This window comes from Phocoena sinus, chromosome 1, assembly GCF_008692025.1.
Source record: "Phocoena sinus isolate mPhoSin1 chromosome 1, mPhoSin1.pri, whole genome shotgun sequence".
NCBI classification, from domain to species: domain Eukaryota; kingdom Metazoa; phylum Chordata; class Mammalia; order Artiodactyla; family Phocoenidae; genus Phocoena; species Phocoena sinus.
Genome location: NC_045763.1, coordinates 100,384,306 through 100,397,995, shown reverse-complemented (window position 1 = coordinate 100,397,995; position 13,690 = coordinate 100,384,306).

Sequence of the window (13,690 nt, the reverse complement as noted above, 5' to 3'; positions counted from 1 at the left end):
GTCAGGCTTCAAGAAGGATGACTTTTTACTGTGTTCAGGGAGTATAGATATTTGGGTTGGAAACTGACTCTTCTGCTTCCTTTTAGTATAAGGAGAAAGCTTAGTGATCATACCATAACTGTTGCTTGCAGTAGTGCTGACTGGGGAGCAAGTGTGTCTCAAACTGAAATGACTTCACAGTGTAATCTGGCATGGAAAAAAATGGACTAGACAGAGAATCTTGTCAATTTAACAACCGGAAAAAAATACGCAGCTGTGTATTTGAGATCACAGGAAAGCAGTGGAAGAGATGATCCTTGGGTTTCTCTCAGGGCAGTGGGAAGGAGGTAAAATAGAGAGAGGAGGAAGATCTAGAATCTGGAGTAGAGATGTAGTCATTGTTAGTAGTGTACTGCCATGTGGTACTGGCTAAAATTAATGTGCAGTGTACTCACTGTTTGCTCTATTCATCAGTGTTAGTATATATAGTATATATATAGTGTCTGCCTTTACCTAAGAGATCTCTGATGCCCCAGAAGAGCCTTTAAGATTGCATAGCACAAGCTCCTAGCAGTGTCCGAGAATGAATAATTACACATTTGAAGGTGGAATCTTCTTTTTTAGACCAAAAGTTATTAATTTACTGTGCTTCTAGTTGATGAACAATAAACAGGCATTTGTTTCCTATCTTTTGGTTTTGTTGGTAGTGTATAGTGTTTAAAATGTGCCTGACAGCAAACTTTTACAGCCATGTTTTATCCTTGTGGCCTTTACATGTACATTTTAAATTCCTAAAAGTTAAATATTTACTGAAAGTACCTGCAAACCAATATTTGTTACGCAGCAGTTCCAAGGGCAGTTTCCATTTAAGAATTAATGGGAAATGATTATGGTATAGGCAGGCTCCAGCTTATAAACTCAATATACAAATACCTCAACAGACAGCAAGGAAACTAGAGGCTCAAATTCTGCTTCTTCACCACTTAATATAGTGTGGTCTCGGGCTTCCCTGGTGGTGCAGTGGTTGAGAGTCCGCCTGCCAATGCAGGGGACGCGGGTTCGTGCCCCGGTCTGGGAGGATCCCACATGTGCACAGAGCGGTTGGGCCCATGAGCCATGGCCGCTGAGCCTGCACGTCGGAGGGGAGAGGCCCGCAATGGGAGAGGCCTGCGTAACACACACACACACACACACACACACACACACACAAAAAAAAAAATATATATATATATATAGTGTGGTCTCTGCCCCGGGAGCATTACCATCATCACCCAGGAACTTGTTAGAAACACAGAACCACAGGTACCACTCCAGCCTTCCTGAATCTGCATTTTAACAAGATCCTCAGGTGATCCTATGTACACATTTAAAACTTGAGAAGTCCTGCTTTACTCTACCCCCAATAAGAAGAATTTAGAATTCCTGGGTAGTGCCACCTTATCAAGGTGGAGAAGGGGTAGGATTGTAGAGTCGTTATGAACATAGGTTCTGGAGCCAGACTGCTTTGCTTTGGATTCCAGCCCTGACACTTATTGGCTGTGCCACCTTGGGTAACTTGCTTAACATTCCACGCCCCCACCCCACATTGTAAAATGAGAATAGTACTACCTCATGGGTTTTTGTGAGGGTTAAATGAGTTTAAAATTTATCAAGTGTTTAGAACTGTGTCTGCTGACAGTAAAAACTAGGTGTTAGCTGTTGTTGCCATTGTCGTTGTCATCATCATCACCAAAGTGCAGCTATAGTGGGAAACCCTACCCCCTTCATGTTTGGAGGAGCCATGTTCTACTAGTAAACTCAAAATGCATTTTTCCATAGAAATGGTGGTTAAGTATCATTTAAACAATACTATTAGTACTATACTTCTGGTACATTATGTGTATCAGAAAGTGGAGAAATGTTTCAAATTCTAGGCACTAGGCACTAGCAAAGTGCCTTATAGAGCAGAACCAATTGATAAGTTGCAAGTTGCCTGTGTTAAAATTTTCAGTTAGGTCAGATATTTGATAGCCAAGTACAGTATCAATGAAGTACAGAAATCAATGAAGAATCTTTGAAACATATTTGTTGTTCTATTTAATAAGGCAAAGCAATTTAAGAAAATTTCCTAAGTTCCTTCCATTGTTGCCATTGTCTCTTCCTCATCTAATATCTTTTTTTTTTTTTTTTTTTTTTTTATGCGTTACGCGGGCCTCTCACTGCTGTGGCCTCTCCCGTTGCGGAGGACAGGCTCCGGACGCGCAGGCCCAGCGGCCATGGCTCACGGGCCCAGCCGCTCCGCGGCATGTGGGATCCTCCCAGACCGGGGCACGAACCCGCGTCCCCTGCATCGGCAGGCGGACTCCCAACCACTGCGCCACCAGGGAAGCCCTAATATCTTTTTGTATTAGCTCACATGCTGGAGTAAATTCAGTTTGAATTTGTTAAAATGCATTTGTTACAAAAATTGCCTTTTTGTGAAGCAAGGCACTAGGGATTAATGATTTTTAATAATCCTCACTGAACATCAGATTTAGATAAATGGAAGGGAATGCACTAGAAGGGTCAGTGGTTTTAGTGCCCCTTCTTCTTTTGCATGATATTAAGCTATATGGAAGAAGACTTCATTTTCAGCAAGTTAGGACTTTTTCCTGATTTTTCTCCTCGCCGGATATTAGACATAGAGCAATGAAAAAAAATTGCATAAATCCCTGGAGATGTGGAATGTGCTGATATCAGAGTTGATATTCTCTTAAGACCAGAATTCCTGAAAAAGGAAAAAATTGCTTTTAAGTGGTAGATCACTTTCTCACCTGCTTTGAAGCCTGCTGGGTTAAATATGAGAGTTCAAAGTAAGGGTAGCCAGCAAACCAGTGAACTGGAATCTGATTCTGCTTATCTGAAAGGCGCTTCTTTATTTAAGAGCAGCACTGCCCTCTCCTTAGAGAACCAATCTTCATCTACTCTGGCCTCTTTCATTTCTCTCTTGCAAGAAAAGCTTTCTTCTTAGTAAGCCTTGGGAGGGCATATTACAACAGTGAAAAGACTGAAGATGGTCTTTGGGAATTTCATTAACTTACTGATAAATTCAGGCTTGTGGCATGTGACTTTTTAGTGCTTTGAATTCACAAGTGTGTTTGAATATAAAAATCCCTAGTTGCGTTTTAACTAAATGGGGCAGCCTTTGCAATGTTGGCAGAAAAGATGTTATGGGTAAAGACAGAAATCAAAAAGATTCCCAAATTAATTGTTTGTTTCGCTAAGGCAAAACTTGGTTAAAATTTGTTTCACTGAACACATATTGTAGCTGTGTTGGGGTGGGAATGGGCCCAGTTTCCACATATTTTTACTAATCTTTATGTGGGAAAATGTGGTTAGACAGGCCAGTGATGAATTTCTGAGCAACTCATAATTGGCTGGCTCCACTGTAACTAGGGCCTAACAATCTGCTTGATTAATTCTTTAAGTACTACATTAGCCAAGTTTGCATGATTTCCAAAGATATAGAAGGTCAGATGTTATACTAACAAAAGACCTCTCTACAGAATGTCTCACTGGGATTTCTTCAGCCCCTTCCCAAAAATAATTAACATTTTTCTCCCCAGATTAAATTTTAAAAAATAATAAGCTGATAAAAATGCTTATTGTCTTTTACTGAACAGTGACCAGAACTTTTGAGAAGGTTTGTCCACAGTTATCATTTTTTGCAGGGCAAAGATTGTCTTCATAACAAGGGAAATTGATAGACAATTATAATCATATATTGATATATACCAGTAGAAAATTTATATATAAATTTAATTTATTTTATTTATTTATTTTTGACTGCATTGGGTCATCGTTGCTGTGCGTGGGCTTTCTCTGGTTGCGGCGAGTAGGGGCTACTCTTCGTTGCGGTGCGTGGGCTTCTCATTGCGGTGGCTTCTCGTTGCAGAGCACGGACTCTAGGCACGTGGACTTCAGTAGTTGTGGCTTGCAGGCTCTAGAGCGCAGGCTCAGTAGTTGTGGCACACGGGCTTAGTTGCTCCGCAGCATGTGGGATCTTCCCAGACCAGGGCTTGAACCTGTGTCCCCTGCATTGGCAGGCAGATTCTTAACCACTGAGCCACCAGGGAAGCCAGAAAAAAATATTTTTAAAGGTTCCTAATTTTCCATTGTCATAACCAGTGATGTGAAATCTGTTCATAGGTAAAAGAGTTTTTTTATATTCTTCATCTGACTTTATTAATACTAAAAACCTATGAGAGTTGCATTCTTCTTTATTAAATACATAGGGCCCCATTTAGAAATTAAACTATTAAAATGTTGCTTTACTTTGTTTGAAAATGGCTTATTTTCAAGAACTAATATAGTTTTAAAAACATTTTGAATTGTAACTAAACTTAAATTCCTGTAAAATACTCTGCTATAACCATGCTGTTTCCACAGTAATATATCTGAGGTATTTCCCAGAGAGTATCCTGATAATAAAATGAGCCTATTGTGACAGGTCAAAATTTTTAAATGTTTACACTTTTGTTCCATTGTTAGTGCTGCTAAAGTCTTTACTTGGGCAGTCTGGCATATTCCAATTTTGATTTTCTGAATTAACTGGGATATTTGTAGCAAGAGAAAAGTTGTTCTCTGCTTTTTATAAGGGTAATTTCTCATGCTTCATCCTTATTGTTCTCCTTCAAAAAGAACCAGAATGAGAAATTTATGAAATTGCTAATGTTCTTCTTTATCCAAATTTTCTAAGTACTGAACTCTTCAAAGGCAAAAACAATAATAATAATAAAAGTTAGGGCAATGTACTTTTTAATGCATGTCTGTATCCCTTCCCCAGGATTTAATTCAGTTTTGAAGTTTGTGGAAAGCACCCTCTTTCCCTATTAAACACGTGCTTGACAAGTGTGAAGTTCACAAAAGCTCTCCCTGAATTTATTTGGCAGTATATTTAATCATCTTTCCCCCCTCAAAGTGAAAATCTCTGCCAAAGTCTAAGATATCCTGTCACTAACTTCTACTAATATATTTATTGTTAATTATTAGCACTTGAGGCACATGGACTGCATAGCAGTTTTAAAAGAGCTGTGCCCAGATATTGATGTAAATCACTCATTCCAAACCCATTACACTAATGGTATTAGAATTCATATTAGGAAACCTACTGGGTTTTGTTTTAGAAAACATCTTTGTGTTTTGCAGACCCAGCATAATCCTCTAAATGGAGAGAATAATGGGTACAGAGGAAAATTAAAATCGCGAGGAATAGTTATTTTGGCTTTTTTCTTGAGTGGAATGTTGCTCCTTCCCCCCACCAATCAAATTTCTAATGCTCAAACGAACTAAATTAGTGCAACCACTTAATATATTACAATTCTAAACCAAGAGTAACATGGACTTCATTAGTTTTCTTTTTTTAAGAGTTTATACTTACACTGTCATTTATTCTTACCAGAAGCATTGGAGGACAGACTGTGATCTTCCAGTGTAATAGATGAGGAAGTTTGAGCCGTTAAAGATAAGAGAGTTCCTTGAAATCACACAATAGATAGCCCTTTAGTCATATATATGCTTGGTTTAAAAAATGTGTCACCTTACAACATATACTAAACCAAGTACAAAAGAATAAATTTCAAACCAAATACAGTAATGCTGAGGGAATATAGACTGATGGAGTGATGATAGTAAATTGGCTTTGCTAGTGTCTTCCCATAGGAGATGAATTTGGAGAAGAGTTTTAAATAAAGAGGCCAATGTGTATTGTCAGAAAATAGAAAAGGCACTTAGATTGCAGAAGTGGTTAATTGCAAAGGTACAAGTAGACAAATAAGCTACCTGGAAAATTCTTCATAGTATAAGCCTATTTGATGAACTCTGATGTTTTAAAATAAAGAATGCACATTTGCTTTTCTGTCTTCAAACTGATTCACTTTAATTTCATTCCTGTTCTGGCTAGTAAACCACTTAAGAAAGAACACTGTTTGATCATTTATATCACATACTCACACAACTGTATAAAGAACTTCAGCCTTTCTAACTGTCTGAAATGTGCAGTAATACTGAAGAAACAGTAGGTACTCATTTATAGTGATTCAGAGGGAATTTAATTAACTCTTTGAAATGGTAAAAAAAAAGTCTTAATATAAACTACAAATCTATATCTTATGTTTCAACATCACTCTTCTTTCAAAATCAAAGGTGAAGTTTGTGAAGGACTGTGAGGGGCAGTTTAACTGAACAGAATAAACTTTTGGTCTAAAATAACATAACTCGTGGGGCTTTTTGTTTTGTTTTGTTTTGCTAAAGTGGGATTTTTAGGTAGCAGATGTACTTCTAGCAGTTGTAACAATACATCGGAAACTTCGATGTGTTCCTTAATGCCGATGAGGCCTCAATGAAAGATTGGGTGTTAATGGTATTCTATCTGAATTTGAGGAAAAAATAATCTTTCTTAGTTCTGTAATAATATTAAGATTGCCTTATGTCCATCTCGACAGCTAGCTTCAAGAAAAGAAATTATTTGGGCTTCAGGTGATGCTCAACAAAATTAAGAGAACTGATATTCAGAGAATTCAGACCACATAATCACCCTTTAACCTCATCCTGTAATTTCAGGCGTTCTGGAAATGAAATGTATATGTACTATTCAAAGTGTAGAAAAGAGCTATATTCCCATTGAGCACTCTTGCATATTACAAATAGGATATACAGAGAAAGAAGCAGTTTGGGGCAGAATTTAAGAAGGGAACATACTCTCATACTCTTTGTTAGGAACATGCCATCTCTTGTTTTCATCTATTCAGTATGCTGGAGTCCCAGTTTCTTTCTGATGCCAGAGTTCAAGCTTTTACTGCCAGGTAGCAGCAGGTTTACAATTAAATTTTAATCCCTCAGTGTTGTTAAACTCCTACCTAGAGTATAGCCACAACTGTTCTTGGCAGACAACTACACTGCTATTTTTCCTTCAGTCACAGTGAGATAGAAGAATGTTCTCTGGCTGGGGCGTGGATGAAGGCACTTTACTAATCTTATACATAATTCATCCTTGGTTGCTGGGGTATTCAAAGTTGAAACTCTGCCCTCTGATAAAATTTAGATGGATTTTTTATTTACTTGACTGTGATCCCTTTGGGATTTAGTCCTTATTGGGAGCCCAGGGATTCTAATTCAACAAAGCCCTAGCTGTGTAGACTTTTCTTATTAATTTGCTCTTGGTGTAATTTAGCTCTTATAATACTGACTCTAAAAAAATCCAAAACCAAAAACCTGCACTAGAACATGCAGTTCAGAATCCTGGATACCCTGAAAAGATTCTTGTTTCAGTACTGGCTTATTGAATGAAAAGACTCCAGTAGGGCTTTTCTTAATTTGTTTTCAAAGTTTAGTTTTTAAAGAGCCTCAGCATTTAAAAATATGTTAACTAATATTCTTTAACATGCTATAGTATGGTAATGATTATCCTGTAAAATAATGTAAGTTTTTGGTGTTTGAATTCATTATATTCAGATGTTACTAGTAATGAATTTGTTCATCATTCATTCATTCAAGGAGCAGATATTTATTGGGCACCTTTATGAAATATAAAATGCAATCCCTGTTCACAAATAACTCATAGTCTAGTGGTAAGGGGTTTAAGGTAGGCAAGACATGTATTAGTGTAAGACAGAGGCTACTGCCATAACAGTAGATTAGTTCATCCTTGGAGATTTATTCATTTGACTAGAAGTGACTGATGAGTTATTTTCACATGCCTCACATAAGATTTAGTGACCCAAAAAAGTCAATCTAGACTGATAGAGGCTTTTTCCTTTCAGTCAAACAAGAGGAAATAGAAGGAGGTCTCTTTATTTTATTCTTTTTCAGATATCAGACATGAAAGACTTTCATCTTCACACATAAATGATGAAGTTCGTGTTTTTGTAAACAGCAGTATTCATTATGTTCATCTGAATAGTTTAGAATTTATTAAAAAATGAAGTGCTCCACAACTCAAGATTGAAATAAGGAATGTCACCCCTCAGATTTATATAGTAGCTGCCCTAAGACTAAAGCCTACTATACTCATTCATTTTTATCTTTGTCTTTTATATCCTCTCATTCCTAATAATGACAGATTAATAAGGGCTAAGGACCATCCTGGTTTAGAAAATGAAAGTGTGATGTCAGAAGCAGAATGGGACAGCAAAGAGTTAGGACTAAAGAGTTAGGTACTAAAGAGTTAGGTACTCATGTACCTCTGTGGACATGTGAGAAAGAAAGGGAAAGAACCACTCAGAATTTCCCAGAGCCCACTGTTCATGTCAAAGCTGTACCCTGCAGTGACTGATTCTGAAAATATATCAGGTTAATTAAGAAAAATAATAAAAGTATATTGGATTAAGGTACTAAAAGTAAGCTGCCTTTTCCCTCTCTTCTAAGCTGAATTTTGCTGATCAGTTCTGAATCCTGGATAATTCTACATTTTTACAGGGGGAACTGCCAAGATTTTCTCTCTAAACAACTGAAAAAGATTTCCTATCTTTATTGGGCTCAGTCAAGTATATGTACTGACTGGATCATTGGGGATATGACCTTGAAATACATATTAAAATATTTTTAAAAATAGGTACAGAACCTGTCCTTGGGGAATTTATCCTGTTAGGCATGTAATCATTAGATATGGTAAAATGATGAAAGTATATTGAGTAGAAGAGTAGGCCCAAGGCTAGAGGGTCGAAGAATATACTGTTTTAACTCAGTGTGGCAGCAGAAGAAAGAAAGTGGGATGATCTGAACACAGACTTACAGGCAGAAGACCGCAGATCAGGCTCTGGAGTTAACTGGTAATTGTTACTTCTTTAGCAATTTATCTGAGCTTGCTATACCTTCTGGAATAAGTGGAAATTATTATTCTTTGGATAGATGAACAAAACATACATCTCCAAATAATGAATTAGATGCATGATGGTATCTTCCATTTCAGAAGTCTGATTAGTAGCATGCTGGTAAGGAGGCGCATTCATATTTCTGGGTTGTGAGGAGCCCACTCTCATCCATTCACCTGTGTTCCCGTTTATAGTAGGCTGTGTCTGCTAACATTAGGTCTCTAAAGAAAGACTTAGGTAAACTCCAGACCCCCTAAGTTCCTGTGAACTACCTCCTACTCCCATAGGACTTCAACGAAGATAATGAACACTGTTTTTTTAACTTTTATCTTTCACATGGCATTTAGAGTAATGATATCTCATTTGGTCTCAAGCTCCATATTGAATTATTTTCTAAAAAATTGCTTTGGAGCAGTCACTTTTCCCTGGTTGCTTAACCAGTCATACAAGTTGAGACTTATGTCTCTATGCCTGTTTTATAATAGCTGCTCTGGGAGAACAGATGAAAAATAATAAGTTAGTAAGATATTTTATGAGTATTGAGGTCCCTTCCATTCAGAAATGTAAATAAAATAACCAGCGTGAGCAATCAGCTTATGTCAGATTCCATGGGTTTATGTTACATAGGGAAATTATAGTGCAACCCGAAACATGCTTCTTAATGAATTCATAGTGGTGTCACAGTTGAATGTAAACCCTTGAGCTTTTCCATTGTGAAGGGTTTCAGAAATCACCTTTTATAAACTGCCTAGGGGAGGAGGAAAATACCAAGATGATACCAACAAATGCTATCACTTAAATGGTTGCCTCCCTTCCAGCACTAACTAAATTGTGCCAGTTAAGTAAAGCAAAATTTAAGATACTGCTCACCTTTTGGCTTATTCAATGTTCATAAATATAATTTTTATATATACATATATATGTATAAATGCATATATGTATATATACACACACACATACATTTCAATATTCTGTTTTTGAAAGTGGCACCAGGAAAATGCTGTGGAAGAACAGGGTTGCCCTTGCAGTTTTTGTCATCAGAGGTTAGGAAAGTTCAGTTAGGAAACTTGGCAGAAGCCCGATAAATAGCTCTGTTTTTACCTCCCAACAAGTGCAAGAAGCCAGAGACCTAATTCGAAGTTTATGAAATCGGAATTTGTATCTTGTCTTTGGCTGTTGCTCTAGCACCCTGTAATACACCAGAACTATCCTCTCACTTATTAGTAAACTGATTTTGCAGTCCCTAAAGCTCTTTCATAGCTCTCTTCCTATTCAGTATGGCCGCAGCTATAGTGAATGTGCTAGCCTCAAAAGTCCAGTATGCCAAACGGGATATAGGGGACCAGTCAAGTTTTAAGTTTGAGAGTCAGGGAAAGAAACATGTATTTTCTATTTTAAAGAATTCCTTTTTTACATTCTAATTTCTTAAGAGTTTGGCTTGATTTGTGTCAGGTTCTAGGCCCGTAAACCTACATTAATGCATCACAGTTCTGGATAGGATATTTGATATCTCTTATTTACCCCAGAATCTCAAATGATAGGGAACTGTGATTAATGATACTTAGCATTTTGTGGGTTTTACAGTGTAGCTGTCTTCTAGTCCCAGTATCTGTAACAAATGGACTCAACCTTGTGTTTTCCCATAGGTGCCCTGGTGTTTACTGACATAGATCAAGATGCTGTGTGGCTCTATAGGGGACTCTGAGCCATTTGACAGTCTGGGCACATGCAGTCACCTCACATTATTTAAGCCCTGATCTCAGCATTCTAATTTCTCTGTATTCTCCAGTGTATATAATATGTACTTGCTTGAAATTCCTTATATATTGCTTGCACATTCTTGCTTCTAAGTTTCAGCATAAACCAGTTCCTTCTATTTAGAATGCCTTCCTCTGTCTTCTCTCAACCAGGACATTCCTTATATTTTAAAAATCCAGCTCAAAAGCCACCTCCTATAGAAAGCCTGATTAATCTCATTCACCTGATTCCTTTATTCTGAGACTTCTGTTTCTCAGTGTTAAACTGTTTTGTCTCTTTGTAATTATTGCTTCTGTACATTGTCACCCAGCAAACATAACAGTTCTAGGAATGATGATCCTTCTGCATCCCCGTCTGTGTATTATACACAAACATTTTGAAGGCCTACTGACAACCTTTTCAATTTCCCCTGAGTTCTAGTCCACCTTCCGTACACTTTCCCTTTATTCATAGTTACATTCCTGGAGAAACGGGGTATATGTTCAGGGTTTGGCCTCCACCTTAGCATGTGTATGGCAGCCTGCTGAATAGGTCCCTACAATTGGGCAGGATTTAACCCTTTGGTTTGACAGTCTCTGCATTCTGTTCAGACACCTTCAAGAAGTAGACATGAGACCAGGAGTAGAGAAATTTCCACTGAAAGCTCAGTTAGTTTTTTATACAAGACCTCTGAAGCTGCTGTCGTCAGCAGCTCACTCGACACTCTCCTGCTCTCTTTTCCAGGAGTCAGGGTTAGTTTAAGAAAAAGCCTCTTGCTAGAAGCCATGACCTCGTACTTTTATCCCCTCCATCTGGTGTGCGGCCTCATGGGGCTGTGCTGCTATGCAGGAGGTGAGCAGTGGAATTCTTTAGATGATGACTTCTGAGCCCACATGCGGAGGCAGTGGGGGTGGGAAGCAAGGAGAACAGTGAGAGCCAAGATCGATGGACCAAAAAGTAAGGTTTGCTCTGGGAGAAATCCTAACTATAGGTAGACTGTTCTCATGAGGTGTTCTTCCCCTAGCTCAAGTGGGGGCCCAGGTCAGGGAGCTGTAGCATCCCAGATCTATGATTGATGAACATGGTGTTCCTGCAGTTTTCCTTTCTGCCTTCACAGTCGGGGTTCAGGAGTGGGATAGGTAGGATATGTGAGGGCTTATGCTGTCTCTAACGGAATGCATTCCAGGGTTGAACAGGGAAGGGTTCCCCTTACACACATCATCTCTTGGAGCTGCTTTGTCTCACTGTCTCACACCTAAACAGAAGTCCAGATTTTGAATGAGGGTAGGAGGAGGGGTTGAGAGCAGCAAAAGTTTTTGATCAAGTGAAAATCTGCTGTCTGCCTCATCTTGCACGGGTTTCTCTGCAGGGTAGATACTCCTTGCTTTGGTGTAGATAAATAGCTTGTCTTGGCTAGAGGTCCCAGGACTTTTACTAGGCTGTGAGTAGGCATCTGGCCTGGGATAGGACAGTTTTTTTTTAAGCACTCTCATTCCCTGTTCTTACTTTCCTAGACCAGGAGTTGAGAGGATTTTTAAAAAGATTGAACTCTCAAAGGAAATTCTAATACATACTTTAAAAGCCCAAAGCTTTAATAACTTCCTCTCATGGCTTCTCATGACTACTTCTGCTCTATCTACACATTTAGCATCCCTTTAAAAGGACTAGATAAAACTAAAACAAAAATTTAACTGTTAATCTGAAAAAGAAAAAAGGAATAGAAAGAATTAGGAACCAGAGCTGATTAAACATGGACCACTAAATGTAGTATAGTGGTGGTGGTGGTGGTATTAGTGGCAGAAATGGCAAAAAGGGGGTTCATTGATGAGGTTAAGGAAGGCCTAAGCTGTTCCTTTTGTAAATTCTGCTCATGTGTACTCTCCTAGGATATTTTGTATCAATTTCTGTCCTAAAGGTGCTGGGATTCTTGTGCCTCCAGCCCTAGGCACCCTCAGTCTTTGAGGAGAACACACAGGATTTGAAGTCAGAAGCCCTTGGTTTGAGTTCTGGCTGAGCCACTCAGTATCCACAGGACTTTGGACAAATCACAGAGCCTCTCTGAACGGCACCTGTACAATGAGCGTAATTCCTATCACAGGGTTGGTGAGACAATTACAAATAAGCTAAAGTGTTTATACATGAAAAACCTTTTTATAAATATCACAGTTATTCTTGGGGAAGCCCCACCTTGAAAGTTGTCAAATAGAATAGCTGTGGATTAAACTATCTTTTTTATTCGCTCAGCTTAGCTTTTCTGTTTGGTCAGGTCTGCTTACCGGGGTTGATGGTGTTAAGTAGTCATCCAATTTTGGCTTCTTTTGGCCAAAGAGAGAGAACTCCCATGCCCAGCTGCTCTATCCATAGACTCGTAGGCAGAATGGAAGTGAGCAAAGGCAAATTTTAAGCCAGAACAGTTCAGAGTTAGGGGACAAAAGGGAGAATGCTTACCTTGCTTTCTCAAATCCAGGATGACTAAAACATCTTAAGTAAATGAGGAAGGACCACAGAGATGCTCAGAGATCATTTAAGCCATAAATGGGAAGTGGAAAAACGTACCTATACCCTCTCTTTTATCACTTTGACCTCTGGGGTCAGGGACAGGTATATTACTGACACCTCACTGGCCGTTACTTGAAACCTGCCAATCACCAGCTTCTGGGAAAGCTCAGTCTAGTGCAGCAACTGTGACATATTTACCCTAGTAAAGCCACTGCTTGCTCCCCTCTAGTGCCTTTCTCTTGTGGAGATCATCTCTGCAACCTAAAGCTATCCTGTTTTCTAACCTAGTAAGAGTTAAAAACAACAACAGGTCATGAGCAGGAGGCCTGATCATCGTACCTCGTGCAGTCATAGGAGGCTGCCCTATCATTCATAGCATGTAGGACACGAATTGCACTCTTTCCAGCGTGAAGCAGCCATGAGAAGTTCTACAGTCTCAGCCACTCTGCCTGGGTGGGAATTGTCCACTGTTGATCTCTTCTCTCCATGCCCTTTCTGTATCCTCCTCCTGCCACCTCCCAGAGGGGTGCCAGTCCCCAAACCAACAGCTGCCTGCATGTTGATAATTTTATAATATTCCTTGGTTATAGCTGAACCCCTGTTACTGGTATGAGTTTTGAAGTGGTTGATTGAAATCGAGTTGCTTT